We start from the raw sequence: 12,500 nt of genomic DNA on the forward strand, positions 1-12,500 counted from the left end.
TCACAGAGAATTTACCAAAGGTATCCAGAATTCTAACTCCTGGAGCGAATATCCCTTAAAATTGGATATCGCGTAATCAGAGGACGCATTCTTGACACGTCTCATAGCTATCTACACCCCTGAAAGCGTTTTACGCTTCGAGGAGGACGTTGCAAAATAAAAGGGAGCCGTCCAAAGGCTAACCCCGTTTTCGTATTACTATTGGGAATACAACAGCGCCATTCACACGAAGGCGGAAATTCCTCTTTTTGTAGTGATTTCCCTCAGTGGTATTCCCTGGTAATCTAACTTTTCGATCGTTTTACAGGATTATAATTATGCTTTCTCCATCTTCTTCTGCTTCTGGAAAGTTGAGTATCGGGTCTTTAATATAAGTATATTTTAGCTCCTGTTTCACAATGAAATTAGAGTATTTTATTGTGCCTAAGAGCTAGGCCAGTTACTGGAGGGTCCATAGCACCGTCGTTCGTGAGGCATGTGTTATTTAGATAGCAGAACAACTTCCAGTTTTAAATAGCCTTATTTAATTATTTTAATTATTTAGCTATTTAGGCAATTATTTTCGTAAAGATTTGATAATGTGCATAATTTTTTCCCTTTTTCTCTGTCAATCGTATAGTTAGAGTTTCAGTGATTTAGGTAACCGAGATCTCATCTAGCCTAGGTAACCTAACCTAGACGTTTTACTATACGTTCAGACTTTCCGCGGTTACCCTCGTGTATTGTTTTCATACAGTGGAGACTGATACCTCCTAGAAGGTTATGAAACATTATACGTTTCTTCGGAGATTTAAGGATAATCTCTTTCCCTCTGACTGTAGCTTCAGGCTATAACCCTAATAGCCGTACCTTGAATTTTATTCAGACATGGCTAATTTAGGGTTTGTCCTGCTTCTTCCCTCAACCGTTGGTTGTGGTAAACCAGCAGGTTTAGGGATTTAGTCAGAATCTTAGAGTATTTAGTCTTATGTCAGCGACCTGCCGGCAGGGCGAATGAGTTGTAGGATACCATCATTCCCTTGCCGGCTAGGTGGCCGGCAATGGAGGTTAGCCCTCATTAGCCGCACTCGGAGTTATGGTAGAATACCATCTTCTCCTTGCAACTAAAAGATTAGTCCTGCGCCACAGTACTCTGGGCTGAGGAGTAATACTCTTCAGCCTAGGATATATGGCACTGGAACTCTGTTTCTTTTTTGTTGAGAGGAGGCGGCAGTACCGCCATCCCCTTAACTGTGTCGGCAATCTCGGGGACGGAGAACTTAGTGTCTCCTGTTCCCTGGGATTCTGCCGATATCGAAACAGTTTCTTTTAACAGGTGGTAGGACTGACAATTTTGCCAGTTCCTTTCACACTCGTTACAGGACCCTGTTTTCTACCCCTCAGTCCACTTTTGATGGCTGAGCCATTGTCTTTCTTTAGGCCGGCATCTTGCAACCTTACCATTGCCGGTAGGTTGCCGGAACCGGCCAGACTCCCTCTCTAGCCATGACTTTGGCTGACGGCAGGGCATACTGCCACCAACCACATCTTCTGTCGGCAACTGCCGGCCCAGCCGGCAGACAAGATGGCTGCTGATAGCTGGTAGCTGCCGGCAGCCATGATGGCCATTAGTGGGAAGTCCCTTTCTGTCCCCAAGGTTTTTCAGTCCTCTCTTGGACTGCTGCTACAGGTCCTGTTGCCGGAGTACTGCCGGCCAGGCCGGCATAGATAGTGCTGACTCAGTTGGCAGCACGCCGACTGTACTGGTACTGATGGAGGCTTGCCGGCCGGCAGTGTATCGGCAGTACCTTGTCGGCAATAGTACTGTTGCTGCATGGAAGCCTGAATGGTACATTCTCCCCTTCTATTAGAGCCTTCTTTCTGGGAAAAGGCAGTCAAATTGGACTTTTACATCCTTAATTACTGTATACATTCACAGTAAGGAGTAGCCTTTTTTTCCATGCTATCTCTCTCTCTCTCTCTCTCTCTCTCTCTCTCTCTCTCTCTCTCTCTCTCTCTCTCTCTAGCTAGCATGCCTGGTATGCCGGAAAGACCTAGTTATGCCGGCTACATGCCGGCTGAACTACTGTATATATTATTCCTGTAGCCAGTATATCTGCAGTATAGAATATACTGCCGATAGAAAACTACTATATAGTTTATTCTAGTAGTTATTTTCAATATATTTTGGATATCTAACACAGGCATTTGCTGAGCCCAATCATATATTGAATGGATATGATTTCTTCAATATCCTGATTAGAAATCAGTTTTAGGATTACCCTACAATATTAAACACTTCAAGGCAGGAGTAATACACTCCCAACCCCTAATGGGTAGAGTCTTTATCCTTGAGTCTCCCTCGTCAGGAAACTCTATATTTTAATATAGTAGGAAGACTACAGCAAATAGGTTGAGTGGGATATACAATTATATATCTTTCTTTTTTTTAGTCCAGCTGGCTTCAGGCTAGATGGACCGTATTGTCATATGCTATTATGAAGGCCGCATACTGACTAGACTACAATACATGATGTAGAGTAGCCAGTAAATTGCAATATAGACTTACTTCAATTAGAAAACTACAGTACCATTATACAGTAGTATTTTTTGACATACCTTGAGTACCCTCGTACGAGCATTCCGCTGGTACCGCTCATATATTAAATGAATAGTTTTCTTCAATATTCTGATCGAGAATCAGTCATCCTGACCCCACAGTATTAACATTATTTTGGGACAGTGAATTGATACTTCTCTACTTACTATCCTAAGCTACTCTATTGTAAATGATATTTGCATGTTGATTATCAAGGAGACAATCCATTATTCTCTCATTTGGTTTTCTTTTCTTTACAGAAGGAACACCAGATAACATGTGCTACAGTCCTCGGCATGGCCAAGAGTAAGTATTTTTATGGTCATAATACTTGCAGGTTTCATGCCCCCTGCAATATTATTTCCGGATCCCCACATTATTGGAACCCCCAGGTTTGTAATATATGTCGGACATTAATGTCCGAAGGTTTGGAAAATCCCAAGTCTACGGAGACAAGGGATACAGCTCAATATAAATTACGCAACTTGGTGAGAGGCTTTCAAAAGATCTCTCCGGAACCTTTCCTACCTAACAATAGGATGCGTAAGCTACTATTTCCGGAAGCAAGTGAGGAAATAGTAGTGCCTCAGGAGCCAACTACATCCCCTGACGGCCAGAAACCTTTGGGATTAAGGGCAAGAAGTGTCACAGGGTAGAAGACGAAAATGTTGCATCGGAGTTTCCTCCGCCTATGCCGGCCATAGAGCCATCGATGTCGACATCTTCGTCTTCTACCCCTTTATTGGATTATGTGGTACAATTATGTATCGAGCTGAAGAATCAAATAGAGAGCTTTCGTAAACAAAACGAAAAGCAGAAAGTAAAACGCAAGATAGAGCCTCGTAAAGCTTCTCTTGTCGCTTCCCAGGGGTCAGTCAAACGACCCATGAATCAAGACCTACCAACATGCTCCATAACCAATCCCTGGAGGTTTGAGGAGCAGATGCCGATTTCAAATGGCTATCTCTACATCTCAGAGAAAAGAGGTGCTGTTCCTTTGGACAAAATTAAATTTTGGCCAAGTTTTGATGCTTTCCCTAATTGTTAGGTTCGACTGAAGTACGAACCAAAGTCAAGAAAAGGAACGGAACCAAAGGAGGTCTTGATTCTCGACCATGATAAGGCACAGACTATCCTTTCAGGTAGTCTAAAAAAGGCGGGTTATTGAGAGTCGAAGGTATTCTCACTGAATAACAGACACCCTTCCTTTCTTGCTCCTACTTCACTCTCATTCCCCTTTATGGGGAAGGCATTTACTTCTGTTGCCAAAGCTGTAGAGGCGGGTAAGCCATGTCCCACACTCGATGAGTGCAAGCCTTTGTCACCAGCTTTTCCCAGATAGGAAAAGGATTGGGAGGAAGTCCATTTGACATTTTCAGTAGGAAAATTATACAAGGACATCGCAAGTCGATAATTCAAGGTATGTCTACCTAAATTTTCTGAGTTGATCTTGTGTAATGAACAGGAGTCAAAGGAGAGACTTGTGACATCCCTTTCTCTACAAAACTACATAGAGTTGTGTTCAACCTACGAAAGTACCTCAGACATGCTCATAGTCATAGCCAAAATGCATATTGCTATCTTGGTGAAGGACCTTTACGATTTTATGAAGGCTAGGAGAGCATGTAGAGAGTTTGTGTTCGCTGCTGCAACAGTTAAACACGAAATAAGGAAGCTATTATCTTCCAACATCTGGGATAAAGACCTCTTCCCACACGAGGTAATTAAGGAAGTAATTAAGAACGCCACCATGGAGAACGTAAGTCTTCTCCAAAAATGGGGCATTCCTTCAAAGAGAAAATCTTCTGAGGTTGTGGGTCCCCCAACCTAAAAAGAAGATCAAAAATGATGGAAATATCCGGGCTGCTCACCAACATCCCACTATTCCAGTGACCACTGTGCTACAGGCAGATGGTCAAAAGTTTAAGCCTACTGACTACTCAAAGCAGGAAGCATTTCGGCTAGGGGGAACTTTCCTCAGGATCGCAGGACCTTCGATCCTTCAGTCCAAAGCCTATTCAAGCCATTGATAGGAAACAGAAATGCCCCTACCATCATTTCCTTACCTTCTCCTACAGCTCAAAAACCTTCCTGGAGGAGTATACCTGAGAGCTATAGAGCATACAGGTGGTAAGAAAATTATAGCTCATCGAGTTTCAGGGAAGGCTGTTTTGTGTTCATGAGAAGGACTCAAGATATCAATGAGTCATTCTGAACTTATCGCCACTCAACAAGTTCATAAAAAACAGCAAGTTCTGAATGTTAATCGTTCTAAACATATGGACCTTGTTCCAATTAGGGGTGTTCGTAGTCTTGTAAGACCTAAAAGGTGCCCTTCGGAACCTTCCAGTCAACCATCCCCCTTCCTCCTATCTAGAATTCATGTTACAGAGAGTAACATTCACCCTAAGAAAGATACGTGTCGGACTCACAGTCCAAAGTATCTTCATGGGATTGACGAACTTAGTCACGTTAAAGTCAAGCCTAGAAATAGTTCAGGTATTAATATACCTGATCTAGAGGCTGGAGTGAGCAGCACCAAAAGTGTTTGGCCAATATGCATTCAAAGAGATGACCCGGTTCTCGGGACATCATGGATGCAATATAAGCTTTTAGAAGTCTGGACTTTCTCCAGCTCAGGGATTTCGATAGTTAAAATACCATTGAAGCCCTCAGTCACATCAACTCTCCTTTCCCCTGGGAATATAAAAGGAGCTCGCGAGGTCTGTCAAGGGACTCCGGTGATCAATCAGATTTCCAAAATGCCAACAGGAAAAAGCGCTAAACTTTTCCTAGTTCGCAATAGTGACAGACTCGGTGCTAAGGGCACACCGGAAAGATGCGTTAAGAACCTGCATAAAACTCACATCAAACGCTTGAAGAGATAAAAAAAGACTGAGATCGGTCCCTCTTCAATCGCTTCTCTAACAAAAATTAAAAGAAGGTCCCAAGACTCTGCTGGCCCCTTCATGGGTGGGGAAGCACCCTCCACACAGATCAGACTCCCTATGACAGATCTGGGACTCCGAAGCGATAATGAGACGTCACAATCGAAGGTCTCATACACTCTTGTTGAAGCTACCCATCCCTCTCTTAAAGGGACGGCACCTACCAGCAGTTCATTTACAACGAATCCACGATGTGACGGTGGATACTCTATTTCGATCCAAACCGATAGAGCTGGGATGGTCCATTGACGCAGACATATTCCCTCCCAGATGGGAACAAGTCCCGGAACTGCAATTCGACCTCTTCCTCACGAGCGTCTTCAAGAAACTACCTTGCTATATAGCCCCATACGAGGATCCTCTAGTGTGACTGATAGACTAGATGAGGCTGGTCCTAGCTCTGATCCTAGGTATATATCCGAAGGTTCAGAAATTAACTGCGTTCGTTTATCACAGAGAACCCATACCCTCCATTTCATGATTTTCTCGGTCTTGCGGTTAGAAAAAAGTTTTAGGATCTATGAAGGCAATATAGAATTCATAGAGGAATACAAGGCCAAATCAACTAGAAGACAATATGAGTCTTCCTGGAAAAAGTGGGTTATGTTTGTCAAAGCTAAAGGAACGAAAGAAATTTCAATGAACTTCTGTAGGTCCTTCTTTGTCCACCTTCATAGCCAAGGTCTGGTGGCCAATACGATAAATACATGCAAGTCAGCCTTGACTAGGCCTCTCCTATATGCCTTTCAAGTGGATCTGGCGAATGAAATCTTTAATAAGATTCCGAAGGCATGTGCTAGGCTTAAGCCCGCAGTACCACCAAAGCCCATCTCTTGGTCTTTAGACAATGTCGTACATTATGCCTCATCTGTGAACAATGAAGATTGTTCTCTTAAGGATTTAACCCAAAAGGTTATTTTTCTGTTTGCTAGAGTTAGTGAGATAGTGGCCCTATCCAGAGAGGAGGGTCACATTCAGTTCACGGAAATGGGAGAACTGAATCTGTTTCCTGATCCATCCTTTCTCGCTAAAAACGAGCTACCCACTAAGAGGTGGGGTCCCTGGAGAATCTGCCCTCTGATGGAAGATGTCTCTCTATGTCCAGTAGTGTGTCTAAAAAATCTATCTTCGTAGAACTTCAGACTTTAGGGGTGGACAGCTCTTTAAAGGAGAAACTTCTGGATCAAATTTATCCCTAAAAAAACTGAGGGCGAAGCTCACCTGCTTTATTCGTACAGCGGATCCGGACAGTACTCCCGCAGGTCATGATCCAAGAAAGATTGCTTTCATCAATAAACTTCTTTCATTATATGGACTTTGAGCGTCTTTGTTCATTACACTGGATGGAAATCATCCAGAGTGTTTTACAAACACTATTCAAAACAAGTGCATGAATTGAAACATTTCGTTGTGGCGGCAGGTAGTGTATTAAAACCTGCCCCATAATTACTGTGGTAAACAGTTAATGGTTTAGGACCTCACATGTCCTCGCATATATACGGGGTGAGAATCATCCAGAGTGTTCTACAAAGCCTACGCTAAGCAAGTCCATGATCTGAAGCAGCATTTGGTAACGTCAGGTAGAATATTTAACCTGCTGTCTAATTCTATGATGAACAACTAATTGACTGGGACTGTCAATTAAAGGGAGAAGCGGTCATCCTTCCTAGGTTTGACCTCTTTTGATTCAGTGTTACCATGGTGACATTAGCTCTGTTCAAAATCCCAGGTGTGGAATTATACAGATAGCACTAGTGTTGCTGTACGTAGTACACAGGGCAGATAGTAGTAACCAGTACAGGATTTATGAAAAGAAATTGTTTTATAAATTTTCTTCATTCTGAGAGTGGCACTCATCATTTCTTCCTTCAAGAAAGAAATATAGTCTCTCTACTCGTTACAGGTATAATCCCATTGTCATACTACATTCGTTTTACTAACCATCTCTTTTAGTTATTTATTAGGAATAAATGTTTAATAGAATGTAGTGTGTCCGCTTTCGCCAGAAAATTGTATGTATACATGCTAGAGTTCTTCAACTAACCAAAGTAAGTATTCCTCATATATTTGCATGTAACAAATAATTGATAAAAGACAGTGATGTTAATTCAGCAAAATATACAACTATTAGACTATTTGTATATTCAGTGTATACTCAATGATACAAGGAATGTCCGGCATCATGTGAATGGCACTACTGTCACTCTCAATAGTAATACGAGAACGGGGGTAGCCTTGATACGGCTCCCTTTTATTTTGCCACATCTCCTCGAAGCTGAAACGCTATTAGGGGTACAGATTTCTATGTGGCGTGTCAAGAATACGTCCTCTGATATTATGCGATATCCTTGAGAGAAAATTTAACGATATTCGTGCCATGAGTTACAATTCTGGATACCTAGAGGTAAAATTCTCTAGGAATATCAATGTAGTACATATATCCCTTAGGAAGCTACTTTAAGGAACTTCCAAGTGGACGACATGGCCATCTAACTTGAAATTTTATTTTTTGCTTCCCTCAAAATCCGTTATATATATATATATATATATACATACATATATATATATATATATATATAATTGTATATCTATATATATGTATATATATATATATATATATATAATTGTATATCTATATATATGTATATATATATATATATATATATATGTATATATGTATATATATATATATATATATATGTGTGTGTGTGTGTGTGTGTAAATATCAGTCACGAATGGCATTTAATACCGAATTCATCTCTCTTGATAGCTCGGTCGGTAGGGTCTCTGCAGGCATAGTTTCCAGCCGAACAAGTGGGTGTTCGAATCTCCACCAGGCCAGAAGCTGTTACCATAAAATGAATTCCAAGTGGATATATATTCCCAAGTTAGAATGTCATTCGTGAGTGATATTTACATTGATTGAAATCACGTGTGCTTATGATATATATATATATATATATGTGTGTGTGTGTGTGTGTGTTTGTATATATATATATATATATAACGTATATATAATTTTATATATATATATATATACATAAATATATTTTCATTTATTATGCATATATATATATATATATATGTATTTATATATGTATATATATATATGTATTTATATATGTATATATATATATATATATATATGTATTTATATATATATATATATATATATACATATATGTAGATATATATATATATATATATATACTGAAGGGAACTGTCGTTTTAAAGATTTCAGAGGTTTTTTTTCTAAAAATAGGAATACGTTTAAATGTCATTTATGCATGGTAAAGGTATGGGACTATGATAATTCCCTTACAAGACAGTCAATGAGGTCATTATATTTTTACAGTCTGAGGCTATCTAGCATCTCCCTCGAACGAAAGGATTTTTTCGAAACACTGCATAGATGTCGTAACACTTGCAACAGTCCTCTGTAGCTATCGAAAAGGGGAAGAGAGTTATCTTTTGGGCTTGCTTTGGTAAAAGCGATATTCTTTTTGTTGGAATAACTCAATGAGATATCACAGATTTCCTCCTCTTTCTTTTCCAGCGAAGCAACTTTCAGTCACTACTCCTAAAAGGCAACTGCTCAGCCTTTGGCTGGGTCTACTGTCTGAAGATTTTAGACCTCTCATTGGTGAGCGATTGGCCGTCATCCTAAATGCTATTATACGTATCCTGTATGATCCTTTGATGGGGTTATCAGAAAGAGATCCGACTGTGAAGACTATTAATGCTAGCCTTACTATCGGTGAAGAAAGCAGGGGACTTGCATGAACTCTCTTACTTACTCACCAGCACTGAATGTTTGATAGAGGTCTTCTTCATTTTTGTGTCTAAGTTTGTGACCAAAACACAGAACCCAGCATCACATGACCCGAATTTCAAGACCCTCCCCATCTCCTGTTTATATCAAGGAATTTGTGGTGGTTATTCAGAAAAGATGCCTTTGTTCCCCGTGAAGACTCTGCGGTGCTATATGAAAATATCTCGACACGTCACGTATGAGTGTCAGCAAGTAATGGTAGGACAGGAGGATAAAGAACACAATTTCTCTGGCTCCATGGCATGATTAGAACAGAATAGGAGACCAGAGTGATGAGAGGGTCGAGTTACCATCTCTTAATAGTGCTCATGAAGTTAGGAGTATTGACACAAGATTAGCTTTTAATAGAAACCTTTTAATCGGCAAAGTGCTGAAGGGCAAGGTTTTTACAACGACATACCTCCTCCACTGTTTTTATTAAGAAGAATATAACCAAGAGTCCCTTAATACCTCTGTGCTTTATCATGTAATGCCTGTTCAAGCAGCTCCCACATGGGATAAGAGGCATCACGTGTATGAGTATATCTATGTCTGGAATTAATTGTAGAATGACTCGCTCGTCACTTTCATTTTTCTTTTCTCTCTTTAGGAGAAACGCGGTCGAAAAGTTATCTGCTACATTGGACCTGATGCTTGTAAGTTGCACTTCAATGCTCCATTCCTTATCCCCAAATAAGTATTTTCCTCATCATCCCTAAACAAGGGGGATTTTAGTTGAATCTATATCCACTTATGGATCATCATATAGGTATATCACTCAAAACTGATATTCCCTTCCGGTGAAGGATTTTTTCTTTTGACCGTGTACATGCCTCCATGTATAGACTAGGTCCTAACCCTCTTCTTTTCCCTCCCTGATTCCTTATGGAAGACAGTTATGACTTATGAGGTTGTTGGCGTCCCCACCTTTCTTTCGTATGGGAACAGGTAGTTGGACAATTAGAGAGAAAAAAAAAAAAAAAAAAAAAAAAAAAAAAAAAAAAAAAAAAAAAAAAAAAAAAAACATCCAGTTCGATTCTTGCAGAACTTCCAACTGACTACGCAGTGGGTCTCCCATTTCGTTTATTATTATTATTATCATCATTATTATTATTATTATTATTATTATTATTATTATTATTATTATTATTATTATTATTATTATTATTATTATTATTATTGGTTTGATTCAACTTGTTTGGTCAACCTCCCCTTTGAGTCCTTGGTCAGAAGGTCAAAATTAAAGCTTTCTAATGATCGTGTCCAGCTCACGCTCAAGCTATCTCCCTAATTTTCATGTTGGTATAAATAGGAAAAAATAAGTTAATATAATAATTAACGATATTTAGATTTTTAGACGGTCCAACCGGAAAAAAAAAAGTTCCAGTTCGGTTATCCTTATGTAATCTAAAATGATTTTTTTATATTATTTCTTTAAATATATAGGTTTAGCCTACACAAATATTGGACACAATTGCAATGATTTCCCATTTAGGGGAATATTTCAGAAAAAAAATTCACAACCTCAAAAACGTAAGGTTTCCATGGAGTCATACTGTAAATTTGGCCGTAGTTATGAACATCTGTTTTTTTTATATGAATATCGTAATCACTAATAAATTTCATTATCAAAATTTTCTTTTACATTTCTAGAAAACTTAAAGGAAACCCAGAGAGAGAGAGAGAGAGAGAGAGAGAGAGAGAGAGAGAGAGAGAGAGAGAGAGAGAGAGAGAGAGAGAGAGAGAGAGAGAAAATAGTTTATCGTTTTCTTTTACTTTGCTCACGTTCGTTATAAAAAAAACAGATTACTGAAAAGAATAAAGATTTTTTGGAATTTCCTAAATTATTACAAACATATAACATTAGCCTTTGGGAAAGCTAAGCTTATAGAGATCCTGATGATTATATTATCTATCCTTTAATCCAATTGAATGGGAATATTTACGAGAAGAATAATACCACCATACCTTTTCATGAATAAGGGAGGAATACTAATATAGTTTGAAATGTCCTTAGTTTCATCTTTTTCTGAGCAATAAATATGCTGGACATGAGAACTCATGTCCAACATAAGAACTCGTATCGTCGTGTCAAGAGCTCGAAATACCCGGAATGACGCAGATTCAATGACCAATGAAAGTTATAAGTGTGTTATCTTTGTGGCAACGAAATGATCAAATTATGGCATTTGGCCATTGATCCTATGTATCCTTTTGCAGTTGATTCATTTTAGAATTTCGGGAAATGGAAAGCGCTGCTTGGAAAATATTTAGATATTAGCTTGAGACTGAAGTCTCATTCCAATCATCATTTGATTAATCTTTCAAAACTGGTTTTCCAAAATATCTTTTGAAAAGAAAAAAAAAAATTATACGGTTGACCTGTATGGAAGGAAACAATAAACGAAAAGAAGAAAATATATGAGAAAAGGATCGACCCTTTCGGCAAAGCACAGGATCTTGGAACAATGCAGCCCAGTTTCATCTAATCTTATGATACTTGAACTGAACCCATGTACCTTTACCTTTTACCTTTACATGAAATCATGAGGACCAATGTCCTAAAAGATAGATAAAGAAGAATGTGAGATAACTTAAACGATAAATATCACAGCTACGGACTTTGTCTAATATCAGTGTCTTGATAAACACCATTCACTGTAAAGAAATAAAAACAAAACAAAAAAAAATTAAAATTAAAACATCTGTTGCTTAAGAAAGGAAGGCAAGAATAGTGAAAGATAATCTTAAAACATCAATAGAATTCACTCACTCTAAAATATTTGTAACTGGAACAAGTATTGGCGACACCAACAAAGGTAATCAACAACACCTGGCGTTGTACGTATAATCAACAAACCAATGTCAGCCAAAGCACGCAGATGAGTATTCGCAAGAGCGAAACCAGATGCTAATAATTGCTTCCTATATTGCAGTAGTTAAATGATAACCTTTGTAATTGTCACTGCGAAACAATGATGCTTGTCTTTGCCACAACTGTAAAACCTTTATAGAATATATAAAATTTTGATCGGTTATCAAATTATCATAAATTTTGAAGATTAATTATGCTCTCAAAGTTTGCGGAAAATTTTTTTTATGTCAATAACAGGAAATTTGGCTTTCTTTACCCTTTCCAGTAACTGTAAAGCTCTTGTTTTCC

The sequence above is a fragment of the Palaemon carinicauda genome, chromosome 5 (assembly GCF_036898095.1).
Source record: "Palaemon carinicauda isolate YSFRI2023 chromosome 5, ASM3689809v2, whole genome shotgun sequence".
Taxonomy (NCBI): domain Eukaryota; kingdom Metazoa; phylum Arthropoda; class Malacostraca; order Decapoda; family Palaemonidae; genus Palaemon; species Palaemon carinicauda.